This window comes from Somniosus microcephalus, chromosome 13 (genome assembly GCF_052327205.1).
Source record: "Somniosus microcephalus isolate GS21.2 chromosome 13, FLI_Smic_1.0, whole genome shotgun sequence".
In the NCBI taxonomy this organism is placed as follows: domain Eukaryota; kingdom Metazoa; phylum Chordata; class Chondrichthyes; order Squaliformes; family Somniosidae; genus Somniosus; species Somniosus microcephalus.
Window position 1 is genome coordinate 10,246,938 of NC_140999.1, and position 20,682 is coordinate 10,267,619.

The 20,682-nt window shown below is 45.6% G+C and overlaps 1 protein-coding gene across 8 annotated transcripts in view; it reads right to left on the reverse strand.

Annotated features, from left to right (window-relative positions):
• gng7 (guanine nucleotide binding protein (G protein), gamma 7) overlaps nt 1-20,141 on the reverse strand; it is a 211,419-nt gene extending 191,278 nt beyond the window's left edge. For 4 of the 8 annotated variants that reach the window (XM_086004481.1, XM_086004479.1, XM_086004483.1 and 1 more), the window contains exon 1: nt 19,853-19,994. The gene's annotated coding sequence lies outside the window, so the exon portion shown is untranslated. Of the gene's footprint in view, nt 1-19,852; nt 19,995-20,060 lie in introns of those variants that run through there. The other 4 variants (XM_086004482.1, XM_086004477.1, XM_086004480.1 and 1 more) reach the window with 3 other exon arrangements.
• Between the last annotated feature and the right edge of the window lie 541 nt (nt 20,142-20,682).

Sequence of the window (20,682 nt, forward strand, 5' to 3'; positions counted from 1 at the left end):
CGTAAAAAAGTGTTTCCTTACGTCGCCTTTGGATCTTTTGCCAATCATCTTAAATCTGTGTCCTCTGGTTCTCGACCCTTCTGTCAATGGGAACAGTTTCTCTCCATCTACACTGTGCAGACCCCTCATGATTTTGAGCACCTCCATCAAATCTCCTCTCAATCTTCTCTGCTCCGAGAACAACCCCAGCTCCCTCAGTCTATTAACATAACTGAAGTCCCTCATTCCTGGAATCATTCTCAAATCTTTTCCACACCCTCTCTAAGGCCTTCACATCCTTCCTAAAAAGTGTGGTGCCCAGAATGGGACACAGTACTCCAGTTGGGGCCAAACCAGTGTTTTATACAGGTTCATCATAATTTCCACACTTTTGTACTCTATACCTCTATTTATGAAGCCATGATCCCATAAGCCTTTTTAACTGCTTTCTCAACTTACCCTGCCACCTTCGACAATTTGTCCACACATACCCCTAGGTCTCTCTGTTCATGCACCCCCTTCAGGATTGTACCATTTAGTTTATGTCCTCTCCTCATTCTTTCTACCAAAATGCATCACTTCACATTTTTCTGCGTTAAATTTCATCTGCCATGTCTCCGCCCATTTCACCAGCCTGTCTATGTCTTCCTGAAGTCTATCACTCTCCTCCTCACTGTTCATTATACTTCCAAGTTTTGTCTCATCTGCAAATTTTGAAATTGTGCCCTGTACACCCACATCCAAGTCATTAAAATATATCAAGCAAAGCAGTGGTCCCAGAACCGACCCCTGGGGAACACCGCTGTTTACCTTCTGCTAGTCCGGAAGCAAAACTATTTTAAGAAAACCCAATGCACTTTTCTGTTGGTCAGGTAATGCCGCAAATGTTGCTCCACTGGAGTTTCATTCTCATCTCTCTACGTGGATAAGTACTAAAGTATGAATTTAAAAAAAATAAAATAAAAAAAATTGCTTCTAGCCAAGGCTCAATTTGCATTTGAGATGAGCAGAGACTGATCTCAAACCATGAAGTTCATTTTTCACATTGTCTTAGGATTTTTCCTCCTTGATGTACACTTGGTTCTTCCTCCCTTTAAAAGCATTTTTTTTTTTTTTTAATAAAGAGCAGGTACTCATTCCATGCAAGGACTTGCAGGAATGACTGCCATATTTCACAGCCAAGACAATACTAGTTAGGTGTGAAAACATTTTGAGCCACTCCATCCCAGCACATCAAAACCACACACAAATTGCACACATCATATTCACTCAAGTCTGCAAGTTAGTTACTGGTATCCTGACAGCAACATGCCACTATCTCAAATGCCAGTTATACCCAGCAATTTCCTGAGTAAATGAGAACCTGCTCATGTTTTCTACCTATAGAATAATCATTGATTTACGGGATTTATTTATTCTCAAAACAAGCAAAACTAAAGCTGTTCTGCTCCAATTTCTCTGAATTAATTAACAATCTACCCAGTTTCAGAGGTGCAGTGCTTTACGGAAAGCCACAGGGCTTTCATTTATAAATCACAAAATTAAGTGTTCTGGAAAATTTAGCACTTAAATTTTATACCAATTGGATGGTATAGGCAACACTGCAACTGGTACAGCAAGTAGCAGTCTAGTTAAATATATTTACATACATTTATAGCACAGGATTTGACCTGTCACACCTGTGCTAATTTTCTGAAAGCTATCCACTTATTCTCATTTCCCTGCCCTTCCCCAAAGCGTTTTTCCCCCTCAGTATTGAATATCTGCAGTTTTAAAAATCATTTACATTTGGAATCTTTATTGAAAACAAACATTCCAATGGAAACAAATAATTTTGCCACATAAATTCTAATAGACAGGTAGAACAGGCTTCATACCTCCTCCCCCCCATAAGCACTATGACATAAACCCATCACCTAACCACTGCTGGGATGCAGATAGCACAAGATTCAAAATTATCCTAATTCAGTAAAAGAAAAATCAACACGTCAAGAACTTTTGAAATAAGCCAATAAAAGAAGTTACTAAATAATGACTGAAGCTGAAAGGTCATCTGTTAATTCTATTGCATTTAGCCAGTCCTTTACATAGAAACATAGAAGATAGGAGCAGGAGTAGGCCATTCGGCCCTTCGAGCCTGCTCCACCATTCAATGAGATCATGGCTGATCATCCAAATTCAGTACCCTGTCCCTGCCTTCTCCCCATATCCCTTGATCCCTTTAGCCTTAAGAAATATATCCAACTCTTTCTTGAATATATTTAATGAACTGGCCTCCACCGCCCTCTGTGGCAGAGAATTCCACAGGTTCACCACTCTGGGTGAAGAAATTCCTCCTCATTTCAGTCCTAAATGGCTTACCCCTTATCCTTAGACTATGACCCCTGGTTCTGGACTCCCCGGCCATCATAAACATCCTTCCTGCATCTAGTCTGTCCAGGCCTGACAGAATTTTATAAGTTTCGATGAGATCCCCTCTCAAATCTTCTAAACTCCAGTGAGTATAAGCCCAATCGACACAATCTCTCCTCATACGTCATTCCTGCCATCCCAGGCGTCAGCCTGGTGAATCTTCGCTGCACTCCCTCCATGGCAAGAACGTCCTTCCTCAGGTAAGGCGACCAAAACTGCACAGAGTACTCAAGGTGCGGTCTCACCAAGGCCCTGTACAACTGTAGCAAGACATCCTTGTTCCTGTACTCGAACCCTCTTGCTACGAAGGCCAACATACCATTTGCCTTCTTAACCGCCTGCTGCACCTGCATGCTTACCTTCAGCGACTGGTGCACAAGAACACCCAGGTCTCTTTGCACTTCCCCTTCTCCCAATCTATTGCCATTCAAATAATAATCTGTCTTCCTGTTTTTGCCACCAAAGTGGATAACCTCACATTTATCCACATTATAGTGCATTTGCCATGTTTCTGCCCAATCACCCAATCTGTCCAAATCATACATGAAACAATATTATTTTTACAAGGAAATGAACTCTGTAATCAAACATCTCATTTTAAGTACGCAGGGATAAACTTCAAAAGAACTCTCCCAAGGAGATTAAATAAATTAGGTATTCATAATACTCTAACATACATGACCTGTGGAAGGAATGGACTACATGGAGTTTTCTCGATCCATATTTTATGCTCAGCATGCTCCACTGCCAGGACTTTCCACTTCTGCACTCCGCAGCAGAATTATTTTCCTTGGAGTACAGAAGCTGCAAGTCTTGGATTTATATAGTGCCTTTCATGACCACCGGACATCCCAAAGCGCTTTACAACCAATGACGTACTTTTTGAAGTGTAGTGACTGTTGCAAAGTTGTAATGTAATAAAGTCACAATGACCATTTTGGCAAAGGAAAGAAAAACTGCAAGCAGTAAGAAAGGTTTATGGCACAAAGCCACATCAGGCCTGTAAGCAGTCTTAACTTCATGCATATTGTGCCGCACTCAATGGAAGAGATCAGCATCTAGAACTTAGAGCACAAGAGTCAGCACACATCAAAATGTACACTGGTTCAGGCTATTATGCTTTGGTCAAGACTACAGGGCAAAAGAACAGTTTCTCAGAAGCACAATTAAGTATTGCAACACCTTATTCTTGCCAGTGGTCAATAGTCATAATTTTTGGTAAGTAGTTTTATGCTATGGACATGTGCCGACAAGAAACTGGACTCAAATGAGTTTCGCCAAAAAAAAGGTAACTTTACAATTGTCAAAGAGAATACTTTCAGCTCATCAGTCTGGGCGAGACAGGAACTTAGGTCCCAGAGGTGAAAGAGTAGTATGAAGCCACTTACCTAAAAGATACTACTTTTTTTTTTTTTTTTAAGTTAAATGCGGACAATGAGGAGGTGGGAAATAATAGATTAAAGTAAAAGATACAGAACACTTAAGTTAACCTCAATTCTTCCCAACCAAATATGCCAGCATAAAATATAATTTACCTTCCTAAAAGATTCATAAAAAGTGATCAAGAGCATAAAAGAACTCAAATTGAATTTTCACTTGCAGTCACCTAATCACCTCTCAATTATTAGAGACTAAAATCACATTCTTAAACTTGCGTTGAGCCCAGTGTACAGTTATGTTGAATACATTGCCACGTTGAATAATTCATTGTGCAGTTTCATTTTTAAACTGTAGTTATCATACCTTGGCAGTCAGATTTACTTTCCTCAGATTAAACTACATTTTGGAAATGTACAGGAGACAAGGAGGTGCTGCAATTTGGACACAAATATTCTTCACATTTTCCAGAAAGTGAATTTTACTGATGGATCATTCCCAATGGTCTTAAACCAAACAGTTTCAACAATTCCAGGATGTTCTAATGACCAAACCCAATAACAAACTGGCCAAGTGAAACATTTGTCTTTACTTGGAGGATACAAAGAACAAAGTAACCTAATGGTTACACATCATACATATAAGTAGGGCAATCACAAGCAAGGATTTAGATATGTAAAGAACCAACTTGTCACAACACAGTATTGACAGGTGTAGGAAGGGGTTTACATTTGCTTCAATGTCACATATCTGAACTTATAACTGTATAACTTAATAGTACATTTCTTCAGTTTCATTGTCACTTTGGGATTCCCAACATGGAAGAAGCTGAGCACCATGTTGTGTGGTAAACCACTGTTTGTATTCCACTGTGTACATGCCTGGACATGCCTCGGCTGACTCCTCCCACAAGTCCTAGTATAAAGGTGACTGCTCCCCAGCCCTTTGTATTTCTGGACCGGTCGACCACTCGAGGCAGACCTTCATTCTTTTGTTAATAAAAGCCTTTAGTTACTCTCTTAACTCTGTCTTTTATGAGTAATTGATAGCGCATCAATTTTATTAACAAAATTTTTATAATGGAGAAGATCCTCACACCAGCATGCCTGGACTCATCCACCAAGTTTACTCACTGGCTTAAGTGTTTCAAAAAATTCCTGACCGCCTCCGCAGCAATCAAATCGGACGAGGACAAACTGGATGTCCTGACCTCCAAAGTGAACCACCGTGTGCACTCGGTCATCCAAGACGCGACCTCGTACGCGGACGCTATCAAGCTCCTCAAGGACCAGTACACGCGCCCAGTGAACGAAGTGTACGCCAGGCACCTTCTGGGGAGTCGTAAACAACAACCTGGGGAATCGACCGTGGAATACCTTCAGGCACTGTCTGTACTTGGCCGGGCCTGTGGTTGTAAGGGTGTAAAGGCCGCCGTGTACACAGAGGAACTTATCCGGGACGCTTTTGTAGCGGGCCACAGATCCAATTACACCCGACAGCGACTGTTGGAGCAGAGTGACCTCGACCTCAACAAGGCCTCTGAACTCACACTATCATTGGATGCAGCCTACCGGGGCATGGATGCCTACTCCTCTGCACCGTGGACACCGCGGGGAATGACAGCCTGGGACACGGTAGGACCGCCTCATAGCGCCGTGCCACCCCAGCCACACCCCAGCAACGGCCCAACTACCGCAGCAGTGTCCCAAGGCCAGACAGCAGTGCCCCAAGGCCAGAAATGCTACTTCTGTGGCCAGGCAAAACACCCCAGAGCGCGCTGCCCGGCGAAAAACACAATCTGCTCGGGCTGCGGGAAGAAGGGACACTACGCTAACGTCTGCAGGGCCAAAGCCACCCCGAACCCCAGCAGCGCCGCGTGTGGGCCATGCGGGCCGCCATCTTGGGCCTCCCCGGCCATGTGCGAACCACCGGTACAGCAGCCATTTTGGACGCCTCCAGCCACATGGGGATCTTGGACGCCACCATCTTGGACGACAGCCGGAACGCAGCAGGCCCCCAACACCGCCTCATCTGATACCCGCAGCGACACACCGACCCCTACGCTGGCATCCGTTACACTGGACCAAGCGAGACCGCACCAGCTGGCCAGTTCCACAATGGACATTAAGGTAAATGGCCACGATACAATCTGCCTTTTTGACTCTGGGAGCACGGAGAGCTTCATCCACCCCGACACGGTGCGGCGTTGCTCTCTCCTAGTCCTGCCTGCGCACCAGCGGATTTCTATGGCCTCCGAGTCCCAGTCGGCGGACATTGGCGGCTACTGCGTAGTGACACTCGTAGTAGACGGGACCGTGTACGATCATTTAAAACTTCTGGTCCTGCCCGACCTCCGCGCTGCCGTCCTGCTGGGGCTAGATTTTCAGTGCCACCTTAAAAGTGTTACGATGGCGTACGGTGGACCCCTACCCCCACTCACAGTCCGCAGCCAGCAGCTCCCAAATTGCCCGCCGCGCACCAGGTGCAACCTCTCCACACAGAGTCACCCCCCCCCCCCACTGTTTGCTAACCTCACCCCCGACTGTAAGCCCATCGCCACAAAGAGCAGGCGATACAGTGCCGGGGACAGGGTTTTCATCAAAACCGAAGTGGAGCGGCTCCTGAAGGAAGGGATTATTGAGGGCAGCACCAGCCCCTGGCGAGCCCAGGTTGTGGTCGTTAAGACCGGCGAGAAGCAGCGCCTGGTCATCGACTACAGCCAGACAATAAATCGCTACACCCTGCTGGACGCCTACCCGCTCCCCCGCATAGCTGATATGGTCAACCAGATCGCGCAGTACCGCGTCTTCTCAACCATTGACCTGAAATCAGCGTACCACCAGCTCCCTATCCGCCCTGAGGACCGCCAGTATACTGCCTTTGAGGCAAACGGCCGCCTCTACCACTTCCTTAGGGTTCCCTTTGGCGTCACCAACGGGGTCTCCGTCTTCCAAAGGGAGATGGACCGGATGGTAGATCAAAATGCGTTGCAGGCCACTTTCCCATATCTGGACAATGTGACCATCTGCGGCCGTGACTTGCAGGACCATGACGCAAACCTCGAAAAATTCCTCCGCACCGCCCAACTCCTGAACCTGACATATAACAAGGAGAAGTGCATATTCCGCACAAACCGCCTCGCCATCCTTGGCTGTGTTGTGGAACACGGAGTCATCGGCCCCGACCCCGACCGGATGCGTCCCCTTATGGAACTCCCACTGCCCCACAGCCTCAAGGCCCTGAAGAGGTGCCTAGGGTTTTTCTCCTATTATGCCCAGTGGGTCCCCTACTATGCGGACAAGGCCCATCCGCTGATCAAGTCCACCTCTTTTCTCTTGACGGCAGAGGCCCGCTTAGCCTTCCACCGTATCAAGGAAGACATTGCCAAAGCCACCATGCACGCAGTGGACGAATCCATCCCCTTCCAGGTGGAAAGCGATGCGTCCGACTTTGCCCTGGCCGCTACCCTCAATCAGGCGGGGAGACCCGTGGCCTTCTTTTCACGAACCCTCCAAGGCCCGGAGACCAGACACTCCGCTGTTGAGAAGGAGGCCCAGGCGATTGTGGGGGCTGTGCGTCATTGGAGGCACTACCTGGCCGGAAAACGATTTACCCTGCTCACTGACCAACGTTCAGTTGCTTTCATGTTTAACAACAAGCAGAGGGGCAAAATCAAAAATGACAAGATCTTGAGGTGGAGAATCGAACTTTCCACCTACAATTACGAGATCTTGTACCGGCCCGGGAAGCTCAATGAACCCCCGGATGCGCTATCGCGTGGCACCTGCGCCAGCGCACAGATCGATAGACTGCAGGCCCTCCACAATGACCTCTGCCACCCGGGGGTCACCAGGTTCTTCCACTTCATCAAGGCCCGCAACCTGCCTTACTCTATTGAGGAGGTCAGGACCATGACCAGGAACTGCCAAGTCTGCGCTGAGTGCAAACCGCACTTTTATAGACCAGACAGGGCCCACCTGATAAAAGCCACTCGCCCCTTCGCGTTGATTTTAAAGGGCCTCTCCCTTCCTCCGACCGCAATGTGTACTTCCTCAATATTATTGACGAGTACTCCCGTTTCCCGTTCGCCATCCCCTGCCCGGACATGACCAGTGCCACGGTCATTAAATGTCTGAACGACCTCTTCACCCTGTTCGGTTTCCCCAGCTATATCCATAGCGACCGGGGCTCATCGTTTATGAGCGACGAACTCCGTCAGTACCTGCTAACTAGGGGTATTGCCACAAGCAGGACCACCAGTTACAACCCCCGGGGGAACGGACAGGTGGAAAGAGAAAATGCGACAGTTTGGAAGGCCGCCCTGCTAGCCTTAAAGTCTAGGGGCCTTCCAACCTCCCGCTGGCAGGATGTGCTCCCCGATGCGCTCCACTCTATTCGGTCACTGCTCTGCACTGCCACTAACGCCACCCCTCATGAGAAAATGTTTGTCTTCCCAAGGAAGTCCACATCGGGGACATCGCTACCGCCATGGCTGACGTCCCCAGGGCCGGTCCTACTGAGAAGGCACGTGAGGACCCATAAAACGGACCCCCTGGTCGAGAGGGTCGACCTCCTCCACGCCAACCCCCAGTATGCTTACATTGCATACCCGGACGGGCAGGAGGACACAGTCTCCATAAGAGACCTTGCACCCTCGGGGGCCGCAGTAACCCACTACTCACTACCACCCCCCCCCCCACGATCCGATATCCAGCCCCAGCAGACGGCAGGCCTGGGCCCCGCGACCCGCTCGACACCTACGAGGACGACATGCCTGTGCCACAGCCCACGCAGGACTCGACGCCGGAAGCTCCACTACCCCTGCCGTCGCCACGCCGATCACAGCGGCAGACAAGACCTCCGGAGAGACTCCAATACACTAACTTTTAATACACTTCACCCCGCCGGACTCAATTTTAAACAAGGGGTGAATGTGGTAAACCACTGTTTGTATTCCACTGTGTACATGCCTGGACATGCCTCGGCTGACTCCTCCCACAAGTCCTAGTATAAAGGTGACTGCTCCCCAGCCCTTTGTATTTCTGGACCGGTCGACCACTCGAGGCAGACCTTCATTCTTTTGTTAATAAAAGCCTTTAGTTACTCTCTTAACTCTGTCTTTTATGAGTAATTGATAGCGCATCATGTTGCAACAATGTAGTGCAACAGAATCTCACTCCAGGATTTTACTTTTCTCATCCCTTTTTTTCCCCCTCCCTCCCACACTAAGCTCCATCTCAGCTGAGTCACTGTAAGGCCACTGGTACACTTTGAACCTGGTTCAAAATAGCAATGGAGGAAGTCTGGGAGCAGGTCGCCCACCTCTTTCCCCCCTCCCCAGGCAGTTATGGGCAAGAGAAAGAGAGGGGGAAAGCCATGGAATGACAATGTTGAACAGTTAATTAATACCTAGTTTACTTTAGGAAGTAGGCGCAAGTTACAGCCAAGTTTGTCTGCATAAACACAACAAGCCCTTTAACAGAAGTTTCAAACAGCAAATAGTTAATTCCACTAAATTTTCTGGCCGTGTGCCTTTAAATACTGCCAGTGTTCCGCTCGACAACATTTCAGCACAGAACTTCTGCCGCTGCAGATTTAGATTTATTCCAGACTGGTACTGCAATCTGTCTGACTCGTACGTAGACTTCTATTGTATGGAAAATTCAGAGTCTTGTCAGCAAATGGGCTTGAATTGCCACCAGTCATTACACAATTTTGTGGACTTCTGAGCACAACCATCAACATTAGTGCACTAAAGTATAAACTTTGACTCATAAAACAGCAATTGCAAACCAGAAATGAAGAAATTCAGGAGAAAAACTTAGCATGCTAGTTAAAAATGTTTTGTTAAATAAAACAAGTTATACAAGAGCTTGTGTCAATTGCTCTCCCATACATGGACCCCACATGGAAGCAACTGATACAACTAAATTTCAAAATACAGTTTAAAAGGTTGGCTACAGTTACAGACATACAAAAAGGGAAGCAGAAAGTAGTCACAGGAATTCATCCCAGCTGCCAGTCTGGGGTCTCTAGACAGGATAGAACCAGACAGTCTCACCCCACAGCAAGGTCAAAAACTCTTAGCCAAGCCAGAGTGATAAGACACAATAAATTACAAAGCCATCTGCTTCCCACTCACCTGCCCTGAAGAGTTTGTGGTCATTATGATTCATTACCATACAATACATTTACCCCTAATTTATCTGGAAGCTATAGAGAACAGTATGGCCTTGAGTCCAGAGTTTTCTTGGCTGTTGTCCACATACTCTGAAGTTTGGTCAACACTTTAAGCTTGGTCCCCATTAGAATTTCTATTCTCAGCCAGGTGCTAATGAAATATGGGTACTCAAATGATATGAGAGAATGCCATTAAAAAATCAATCCAAATAGAAATCCCAATTAGCATTTGACTCAAAATTTTCAAATCAGTAATTGAACCAATTGCACTCTATGGCAGTGAGGCGTGGGGACCGCTAACACAACAAGAATTTGCAAAATGGGACAAACACCCAATTGAGATCCTACATGCAGAATTCTGTAAAAGTATCCTCCGGACTCAAAGGAAAACCGTAAACAATGCATGCAGGGCAGAACTAGGCCAATATCCATTAATAATCACTATCCAAAAGAGCCACCAAATTTTGGAAACACCTAGAAATGAGCAACCCCCAATGCTATCATTACGAAGCCCTGAAATGCCAAGAGAGGACCATAAAGAAGAATACCCTCAGTCAACTAGTCCTGGGACTCAGTGAAGTAACTAACAATAACCAGCCCCAGGACAGTGACAGCGTAACACAAAGAATTCGACCCAACACAATCGTCGCTAAGCAAAAGGAAAAATATCTGTCATATTGGGCAGAAACAACAAAAACCCAAAGCAAACTCAATTGCTACTTGGCCCTAAACAGACAATACAACATGGCTGATTACCTGACCATGGTAAAGGATAGCAAACTGAGAAAAACTTTGACAATGTACAGACTTAGTGAACATAACCTGGCGATCGAAAAAGGTAGACACAGGCAGACCCGGCTACCAAGAGAGGACAGGATATGCTCTCACTGCAGTCAGGGAGTGGTGAAGACAGAGATGCACTTCCTCACAGCTTGTAGAAAATATCAGGGCATAAGGGAGAATTTCTACCCAAAATTCACAAAAATATGCCCGGAATTCAGAAATTTGAATGACGACCAAAAACTCCCATACCTACTAGGGGAAAGAGAGAAATTGTGTAACACTAGCGGCACACTATGTTACAGCTTGCCATAAACAGAGGGACAACCACTAAATGTAAGAAAAGAGTATATATAAATTATATGAAAGTATATTTATACACTCAGGGATATATCTGTTTATACACTGTATGGATAGATCTGTATTCTTGTGAACAAACATGAATGTTTTTCGATGCTTTGGCAACATAAGATGTAACTTGTCATGCCAATAAAGCGATTTGAATTGAATTGAATGAAACTGACATGCTATACAAGACAGTCTGTTGCTCTTATTTACTTCAGTTGCACAAAGACATAATAAATAAAACAAAGACATCAAACTATGTCATCTTAAATCAATTCACAATTAAGATTGTTGCACTTTTAGCACTACAAGAGTAGGGGCAAGGGGGGAAATGTTGTGTGTTAACTCCTGCTGGGAAATGCACACATGTGCATCAGTTGGGAACAGGATCAGGCTGTGATCCCAACCATAGCCAAATAGTAGAACATTCACTGCCTAGACTCATACAAGAAAAGTCACGCAGTCACAGTACTGGATGGCTACTAGCACCTTTAGAAAAATACTTAGTGACAAAATTGAAATACTTGTGTGTGTCTAGTCTTTCCTGTCTACAGTGCCTTTAAATCTAGTCACAATACACAAAGTTTTTGAAAGGAACTATAGCCATAATATAGTCTCAAACTCAGCTTGATACAAATGTTTCAAGTTTAGTTCAATTGTCTGTAAAGCTAAGCAAGGAGCCAAGCTTTCAAACAAACACAAACAGTACATTTGTTCAGTTATATGTATAATAACAGACACTTATTTTTTTCAATGTGGCAAAGATATTCAAAAATACAGCAAGGTCCAGTAACTGTTTTGGGGATATTTAAAAAGAGCAGAGCCAAGCAAAATTGAGAGAATCAGCTCGATATTGTCCAGAGAATGCTCCAACCATGCACCAGCTCTCTGAAGTAAAAGAAACAGATAGACACACGTCCTGCTTTTCAGTGAGTCAGGACATGTGGCATAACAAGAGTGCTATGCCATGTAATGGACAACATATTAGGGCCACTGACTTACCATGATTAAATACTGTATGTGTAATTGGAATTTAAATAGGTTCTACTGTAGATACACACTTCTTCCTCAAAATAAATCCACAAAAAATTTAACAAAATCTGAAGTTGTGATGCTCGATAGCCACTGAAGACTAGAGATATCCTATAGGATAATTTCAGTAGCTACAAGCAATTAACAGAAAGGTTATCTTGATAGCTCTCTTGGGCGTGCAACCAAAAGCTTTAGATGTTAAGACTAGTGAAGATAGTCTCAAAAGCAAAGGGGGTTGGGATTCAGCTAGGTCACTCATCTTAGATACAAAATGTCTAGAGTGAGTAGTAAAGGGCCAAGACAACCTACTTCCACCTCCGTATCACTACTCAACTCAGTCCTGCCTCAGCTCGTCTGCTGCTGAAACCCTCATCCATGCTTATGTTACCTCCAGACTGGTCTATTCCAATGCTCTCCTGCCAGCCTCCCATCTTCCACCCTACATAACGGTGAGCTCATCCAAAACTTCACTGCCCGTATCCTAACTTGCACCAAGTCCCGTTCATCCATCGTCCCTGTGCTCACTGACCTATATTGACTCTCGGTCCAACAATGCTTCCATTTTAAAATTCTCATTCTAGTTAGCAAATTCCTCCATGACCTCACTACTCCTCCAGTACTATAACCCTCCGAGGGCTCTGTGCTCCTCCAATTCTGGCCTTTTGCACATCCCTGATTTTAATTGCTCTGCCATTGGCTGCCTACACCCCAATTCCCTTCCTAAACCTCTCCACTTCTCTCTCCTCCTTAAAGACGCTCTTTAAAACCTACCTCTTCCACCAAGCTTTTGATCAACTATCACAGCCACATATCTTTCCTCAGCAACTGTCTCCGGCTCCAACTTACTCCACGTGGATTCCAACTAAAATTCTACCCTTCATGTTTTGGTACACCCAGGACTACAGATATCTCCAAGCTATTCAGCGTTCCTCGAACCACTGCTCTCGCCGTATCCTGAGATCCACCCTGAATGCCATGTGCCGCCACATGAACACTCTCGACCTCTCTTCAGCAGCACCGACTCACTATCTCAATGCTGTCCTGGTCCGCAGTTCCATTTCATCCTTCACCTCATCCAGCGCTTTAACAAAAAACTTTTTTTCTTCCTTTCAGGTGTCAAGGATCGCAAGCTTCAACAACTCTTGGACATCAACACCCCTCCAGAACCTTCGTCCCCTTCACTTTCCTCTGACCCCATCCCTTCTTCCAATCTCACCCCCTGCCGTGTTTTCACTATCCTATTTGACCTTCCCCTCTCTGACCCCGAACGATCAGTCCTCAGCAAAGGCCTGAGCTTCATCCCCTTACGCCCCCATCTCAATGAATTTCGAGCTCGGCACGACGCCGAGCTCTTTTTCCGCCGTCTTCGTGCCCACTTCTTTAGCCAGGAGTTTTCCCCCCGCACAGCTGACCCTTTCTCCCGTTTTCAGAATTCTCGTTCTACCTGGACCCCTCCCTCTGGCCTCTTAACCGCTCTAGATCTTATCATGGCAAACTGCCGGCGTGACATTGGCCATCTCAACATCTCTGCTCCCCTCACTCACTCCAACCTACCTCCCTCTGAACTTGCAGCACTCCGCGCTCTCAGGTCCAACCCCAACATTGTCATTAAACCTGCTGACAAGGGTTGTGCTGTTGTTGTTTGGCGAACCGACCTCTACCTAGTGGAGGCTGAACGCCAACTCTCCGACACCTCCTCCTACCTCCGCCTGGACCATGACCCCACTACTGAACATCAAGCCACCATTTCCAAGACCGTCACTGACCTCATCTCCTCTGGAGATCTTCCCTCCACGGCCGCCAACCTCAGTTCCCCAACCCCGCACAGCCCGCTTCTACCTCCTTCAAGATCCACAAACAGGACTGCCCTGGTAGACCCATCATTTCAGCCTGTTCTTGTCCCATGGAACTTATCTCTTCCTATCTCAATTCTATTTTTTCTCCTTGTCCAGTCTCGTCCCACCTACATCCGCGACTCTTGCGACTCCCTCCGCCACGTCAACAGTTTCCAGTTTCCTGGCCCCAACCATCTCCTTTTCACTATGGACATCCAATCCCTCTACACCTCCATCCCCCACCAGGATGGCCTGAGGGCACTCCGCTTCTTCCTTGAACAGAGGTCCAACCAGTCCCCATCCACCACCACCCTTCTCGCCTGGCTGAACTTGTTCTCACATTGAACAACTTCTCCTTTGACTCCACTCACTTCCTCCAAATTAAAGGTGTTACTATGGGAACCCGCATGGGTCCTAGCTATGCCTGCCCTTTCATGGGATATGTGGAACACTCTGTTCCAGTCCTACTCAGGTCCCCTCCCTCATCTCTTTTTCCGGTACATTGATGACTATCGGTGCTGGTTCCTGCTCTCGCCCTGAAGTAGAAAATGTCATTCGCTTTGCTTCCAATTTCCACCCTTCCCTCACCTTCACATGGTCTATCTCCGACTCTTCCCTTCCCTGACTTCTCTGTCTCCATCTCTGGGAATAGGCTATTGACAAACATTCACTACAAGCCCACTGACTCCCACAGATACCTGGGCTACACTTCCTCCCACCCCGCTGCCTGTAAGGACTATTCCATTCTCCCAGTTTCTCCATCGCCGCCACATCTGCTCTGACGATGCCACCTTCCATACTAGTGCTTCCGACATGTCTTCCTTTTTCCTCAACTGAGGATTCCCCACTACTGTGGTTGACACGGCCCTTGACCGTGTCTGTTCTATTTCCCGCACTTCTGCTCTCGCCCCTTCCCCTCCCGGAACCACAATAGGGTTCCTCTTGTCCGCAGCTTTCACCCCACCAGCTTCCACATTCAACGGATCATCCACCGCCATCTCCAGCGTGATCCCACCACCAAACACATCTTCCCCTCACCTCCCCTTTCAGCACTCCGAAGGGATTGCTCCCTCCGCGACACCCTGGTCCACTCCTCTATCACCCCTTCCACCTTCCCATGCAAGCGCAGGAGATGCAACACATGCCCTTTTACCTCCTCCCTTCCCACTGTCCAGGGCCCCAAACACTCCTTCCAGGTGAAACAGCGATTTACTTGTACTTCTTGCAATTTAGTATACTGTATTCGCTGCTCAAGACGTGGACTCCTCTACATTGGGGAGACCAAATGCAGATTGGGTGACAACACCTCCGTTCAGTCAGTAAGGGGGACCCCGAGCTTCCAGTCGCCTGTCACTAATTCTTCGCTCCACTCCCACTCAGACCTCACCGTCCTTGGCCTCTTACACTGTTCCTCGAGCTTGCGTTAAGCTTCATTGGAACAGCACCTCATCTTTCGATTAGGCACTATACAGCCTTCTGAACTCAACATCGAGTTCAACAATTTCAGACCATAACCTCTACCCCATCTTTTTTTCCATTTCCCCCCCCCCCCTCTCTCACATGGCAGCTGTCTTTCATTCTGCCATCGCCATTCACACATCTAGAGCCAGCTTTTGTTCCTTAACTTGCCCCATTACCATCTCCTTTTGCCTTGCACCATCATCCCTTTTGTCTCAATCTCTCCTGCCTTCCACCCCATCACAGACCCTCCCTTTTGTTCTTTCCTCCCCTCTTTCCCTGCCCCTACACTTGCGCAAAAACCGGTTCCATCTCCAGCTTTTTCCAGTTCTAACGAAGGGTCATCAACCAGAAACATTAACTCTGTTTCTCTCTCCACAGATGCTGCCTGACCTGCTGAGTATTTCCAGCATTTTCTGTTTTTGTTTCAGATTTCCAGCAACCGTAATATTTTGCTTTTGTATCCCAATATCTTGTTATGTGGCTCGGTGTCAAATTTTGTTTGACGACGCTGCTGTGAAGCGCATTGGGACGTTTTAGTACATTAAATTGTTGTTGACCCAGAATTGTTAGTCAACAGCTTCATGGGGAAGAATTGCAGGGGGGGGGGGGGGGGGGGGAGGAAAGAGAGAACAATTATTTTTAAAAGAAACAAAAGGATCATTGCATGTGAACTTTTTACATCTGTTCCCAGCTGTAACCCCAAGCCCAGAACAATGGCTCTCACAGCTAGGTAAAATATCCATGGTTGACTAATTTTTTCGTCATGCATCTCATCTGACCACATTTCAGAGCCACCATTTCAACTTAGCTTTGCTGCAATTCGATATTTAAAAAAATCTAAAGACACTATGCAAGTTTACATGAAGAAAACCTGCTTGAAAAGGGAACCAAAAACGATCAACATACAGACCTGTACTATAGTTCACCATCTTCAAGGAGAGAAAATCAGATGGAACACAAAATCAACTGCAGATCATTACTCAAGAAACCTGCAGTGGTTCAAATAAGTCCTACAGCATTATAAAGTGGTGGAACATAGATTCAGGTGGGGGTTGGGGGGGGAAGAAAGAGGGAAAGAGAAAAAAAAGTGGCCATTGCAATCCAGCAAAGAGTTAACACTTTCAACAGAAGGGGGGAAGGAGAAAAAATTGTTCAACAAAAGAAAAGTACGATATGAAAAATAAAACTTGCACTATATCTGTATAATGCAAGTTTTACACTTGTGTATTACAACACGAAAGTCAGAAACTGTACCATGGAGACAAAAAGGTCAATGAAAAAAAATTAAAGAACCATTTGTAATATTCTAGATTTAATTTCCTAGAAGTGGCGTTGGGTTACATTCAACAGTCAGACCTAAATTAAAACTATTTTTAAGCAACAAAAAGGATTTGTGCTAGAATTTGTCTAAATCAAGAAGTTGAACAGTACTTACCCCTCTGTTCAGCATTATCCTTGGATGGAGCACAAGATAGGCAATTTTGCACCAATTTCACAACTGAGGATAGAAACATAGAAACTAGGAGCAGGAATGGGCCATTCAGCCCTTCGAGCATGCTCCGCCATTCAACGAGATCATGGCTGATCATCCAAACCCTAGCACCCGGTCCCTACACCGACAGTCATCCCACCCAAGCCCTATCCCCGTAACCCCACGTATTTAATCCCCCCTAACACTAAGGGCCAATTTTTATCCTGGCCAATCAACCTAACCCGCACATCTTTGTTTTTCAGGGATATGGCCATTAAGGTTTATTTTTTTACATGTAATACATACACAATACCATTGCTGTTCAGTAACAGCAGCATTGCTAAGAACACAGCAGTGGGATGAATCATTCTGGTCCTCACAATTCACCCCAAACATGGATAAGTCATTCAGTTTAATAAAATCTCCTCACTTGATTACAGAGTTGGATTACAGAATTATTAGCTGATTTCCTATGGCATTGCTCACAAGTAGTTCAGGGCGCAGGAAAGGTTGCAAAAGAGTTAGTAGGGTTAGATGAATGGGGTTTGAGGATAGGCACAGTCAGAGAACAGCTGGGGAGCAACAATAGGTAAGCTGACCAATGCAGCATGTCATTCGGGGTCTATCTTAAGGATAACAAAAACCAGCGGTTGCCCAGGGAACAATAGTAAAATTGTCCACTTCAGCACACAGTAACAAGCAGGAATTCTTATTTATATAAGAAAAAAGGTAAAAAAAATTAAAAATGGCAAAAATAAAAGAATGACTGTCTTTCTTGTGGGGCTTCAACTGCCTCATTGTGTTGAATTACTATAATGGACAGTGTCTTTACCTACCAGGTCATCAGGAAAGTTACACAGTTTTCAAGTGCTATTTTTTTTTTTTAATTAAGAATTTGCTACTTATTCACTTTTTTTTTTAAGTACCTGGATAGCCTATATCAACCATCAATAATTCAAGACTTACTACAATATTGCTACTCTGACATTACATACACATACATACAAATATAATTGAATGCTATGCAAATGAAGCAGTTAAAAAAGTTCTCAATTTTACAGTTTTGCTCTTCAATTTACTGCTGTCCCTATAATCAGTTATAATTAACACAGAATGTACTAAGACCATGTAAACATGAATGCAGTTGTCTAGTGTTACAAATCAAAAAAAAGAGATCAAGACCTAGCAGTAAGCAAAGCTCAAATGGTTTAGTAATGTAGTTCCAATCATGAAAAATTATACTTGTAAATTATTCTGTCTAAAATTTTGAACATTCTTTAAAAAAAGACAGGACATCAATGTCTAGCTAGGATATCAATGCTGATAGTAGCAGGTCCGTGACAATACACACAGATTATTAGTACTTATTATATTAATGATTGATACAGGAAAATACAGTTTATATACATAATATGCACAACATGGAGCAAACTACAAGTTGAAGAATATCAAGTTTCATCTAGCAAACAGTTGACATGGACCTCTTGTGGTTTACATGAAGCATTTGAATACCAAGATTAGGTTATGGTTACAACTTGATAGCATATATACAGTTTCTCCTCAGTTCTGAAGGTACTGACTCCAGTAGCCCACTGGTACCTCACCCAAGTTACTATTCTTGGCAGGTTATTACACCTCGCCCAATGGCCACACACGCACACTTCCCAACAAAAAGGTCATGCGTACAGCAACCCAGAATGGGGAAAAGTGGCTGATTTTTCCTCTCACTAGCCCAGCCAGCGTCACTGATGCCAATTGTTGCACCCAACAGCTATGCCAACTAAGATCAGCTAATTCAGGACAGACCAAGAGCCAAACCTTGCTCAGTGCTTCACCGAGTAGTGTCTTTAAGCGCTTTGGGATGGTTTACTACATAAAAAAAGGTGCTATATAAATACAAGTTGCTGATGATCATCTGCCAGGCCAGTTAGGGAGCTACATGCAGCTTTTAAAAAAAGTTTTTAAATTTTTTTTTTATTTCAGTGCTCATCACTTTTTTTTTTCTAGTTTCAGTGCAAAGCCCAAGGATGTTCACAGAAGTGCATTATACTCTTCTGTGACATTGCTATAGCAAATTTATCAGAAAATCATTTTCTGCAGATGACAGAGGGAATTCCTTACACAGGGCTGATTGCACACAAGACACAGTCTGCAGTGGGTTTCAAGTCAGTCACTCATTTAGGATCCTCGGTGACATTTTGCACCTTGAAGCACAATATATCGACAAACTGAGATTTACCATTTTTGCCAACAGGGCATCATGCAAATAGCAATGGTCAGTGGGATCCTGCAACTGAACCACACAAATGGACAAGCAACATTCTAGATTTACAAATAATTTAATAATCTTAATAATCACGAAGGTTGCTTCTACTCCTGTCACCAGTATTGTAGCTGTTGTCAATGACAATTCCGTGTACTATAAATTTAAAAATCAAATCCATACAAAACTGTACAATCCTCTTACAATACTGTAAGAATTTCACTTTACCCTAAGCCCACTATTTTAGTATTAGCACACTGATGCAGCATCTCAGTTTTGTGCGTGCCTCCCTACTGTAACATGGCAATGCATTTGGATAATAAACACCTTAAATGCACATAAAACCTTTCCAAGAACAAGAAGCTACACGAAGTGCAATTGTACGCAAAATGCAAGTGCGGTGCCTGCTGTAATTTTACAGCTAAAACAAATGCAACAGCCTGCAGAAATACATCTAATAAAATAGTATAGAAGGACCGTCCCGTGGCTTGCTTACTGGCTCGGCCCCGTCTCTGCCTTCACACACAACAGCACCGGAGTTAGAATGGGCTCTGACAGAAGGCACCAAGTGGCGGCGGATGCCCAAGCCCAGCGGCCATTACAGGACCCTCGCCACCCCCGCACTCTGCAAATAGCGTTTATTTAATAATCCCTATTGCACGCCTCAAGAATTAAGGGGGAAGGGGGGGGGGGACAATCCAATTGAAAATAACTAACCCCAGGGTGTCCTTCATACCACACCCCACTCCACTCCACCCTCCGTCTCGTTCAATGGCCTCCCTCTCCCTCTCTCACTGAAATCAGTCTTCACACGGACAGCTCTCTCTTTCTTTCCCCGTCTCCCCTCTTCGGCAAATGGCGCCCAATACCCGCTGCCCCTCCCCCAAACCCCACACCAACCGCCACTTGCCCCGCGCGCACTCACCCCTTGGGTTTAAACGCCCGCACGAGAAGCCAGCCGACAGCCAAGCCGAGCCAGCCAATCTTCACACCGGAAAACTCTCCGCCCCGCCCCGCCCTCATCTGACCGACAAGCGGGCTGACCAATCACAATGCCGGAAAGCTTCCACCCGCCCCCCCCGGGCGCGACCAATGACCACGCAGCTGGGAGGCGGGGCTTCACAGGCGCCAGCCGTTGAGGTTCGGCCGAGTCGGAGACCATGACGTCACATATAACGGGATTGACATGGTCTTTAACCAATCACAATTGCCAATTGTCCCGTTGCTGTGTCTGGAAGAGACAAATCACAGTAGGGAGCTGAGGCGGGACTGCAATGGTTCCTTTCTGATGCATGGAAGTGGAGATTGCAAGCAATAGAAAAATAGTACAACTGTCAGTTCTTTTGGTAATATGCAAATGGTATATTATTTGGGGAATGTATTCTTTGGGGAATTTTCTTTCTTTGGGAAATTTGTGCATCTAGACAGTGCCAGTAAGCAGTAGAAAGAAAAAAAACTTGCATTTATATAGCGCCTTTCACTACCTCAGGACGTCCCAAAGCGCTTTTCAACCAATGAAGTACTTTTTGAAGTGCAGTAGCCCTGCC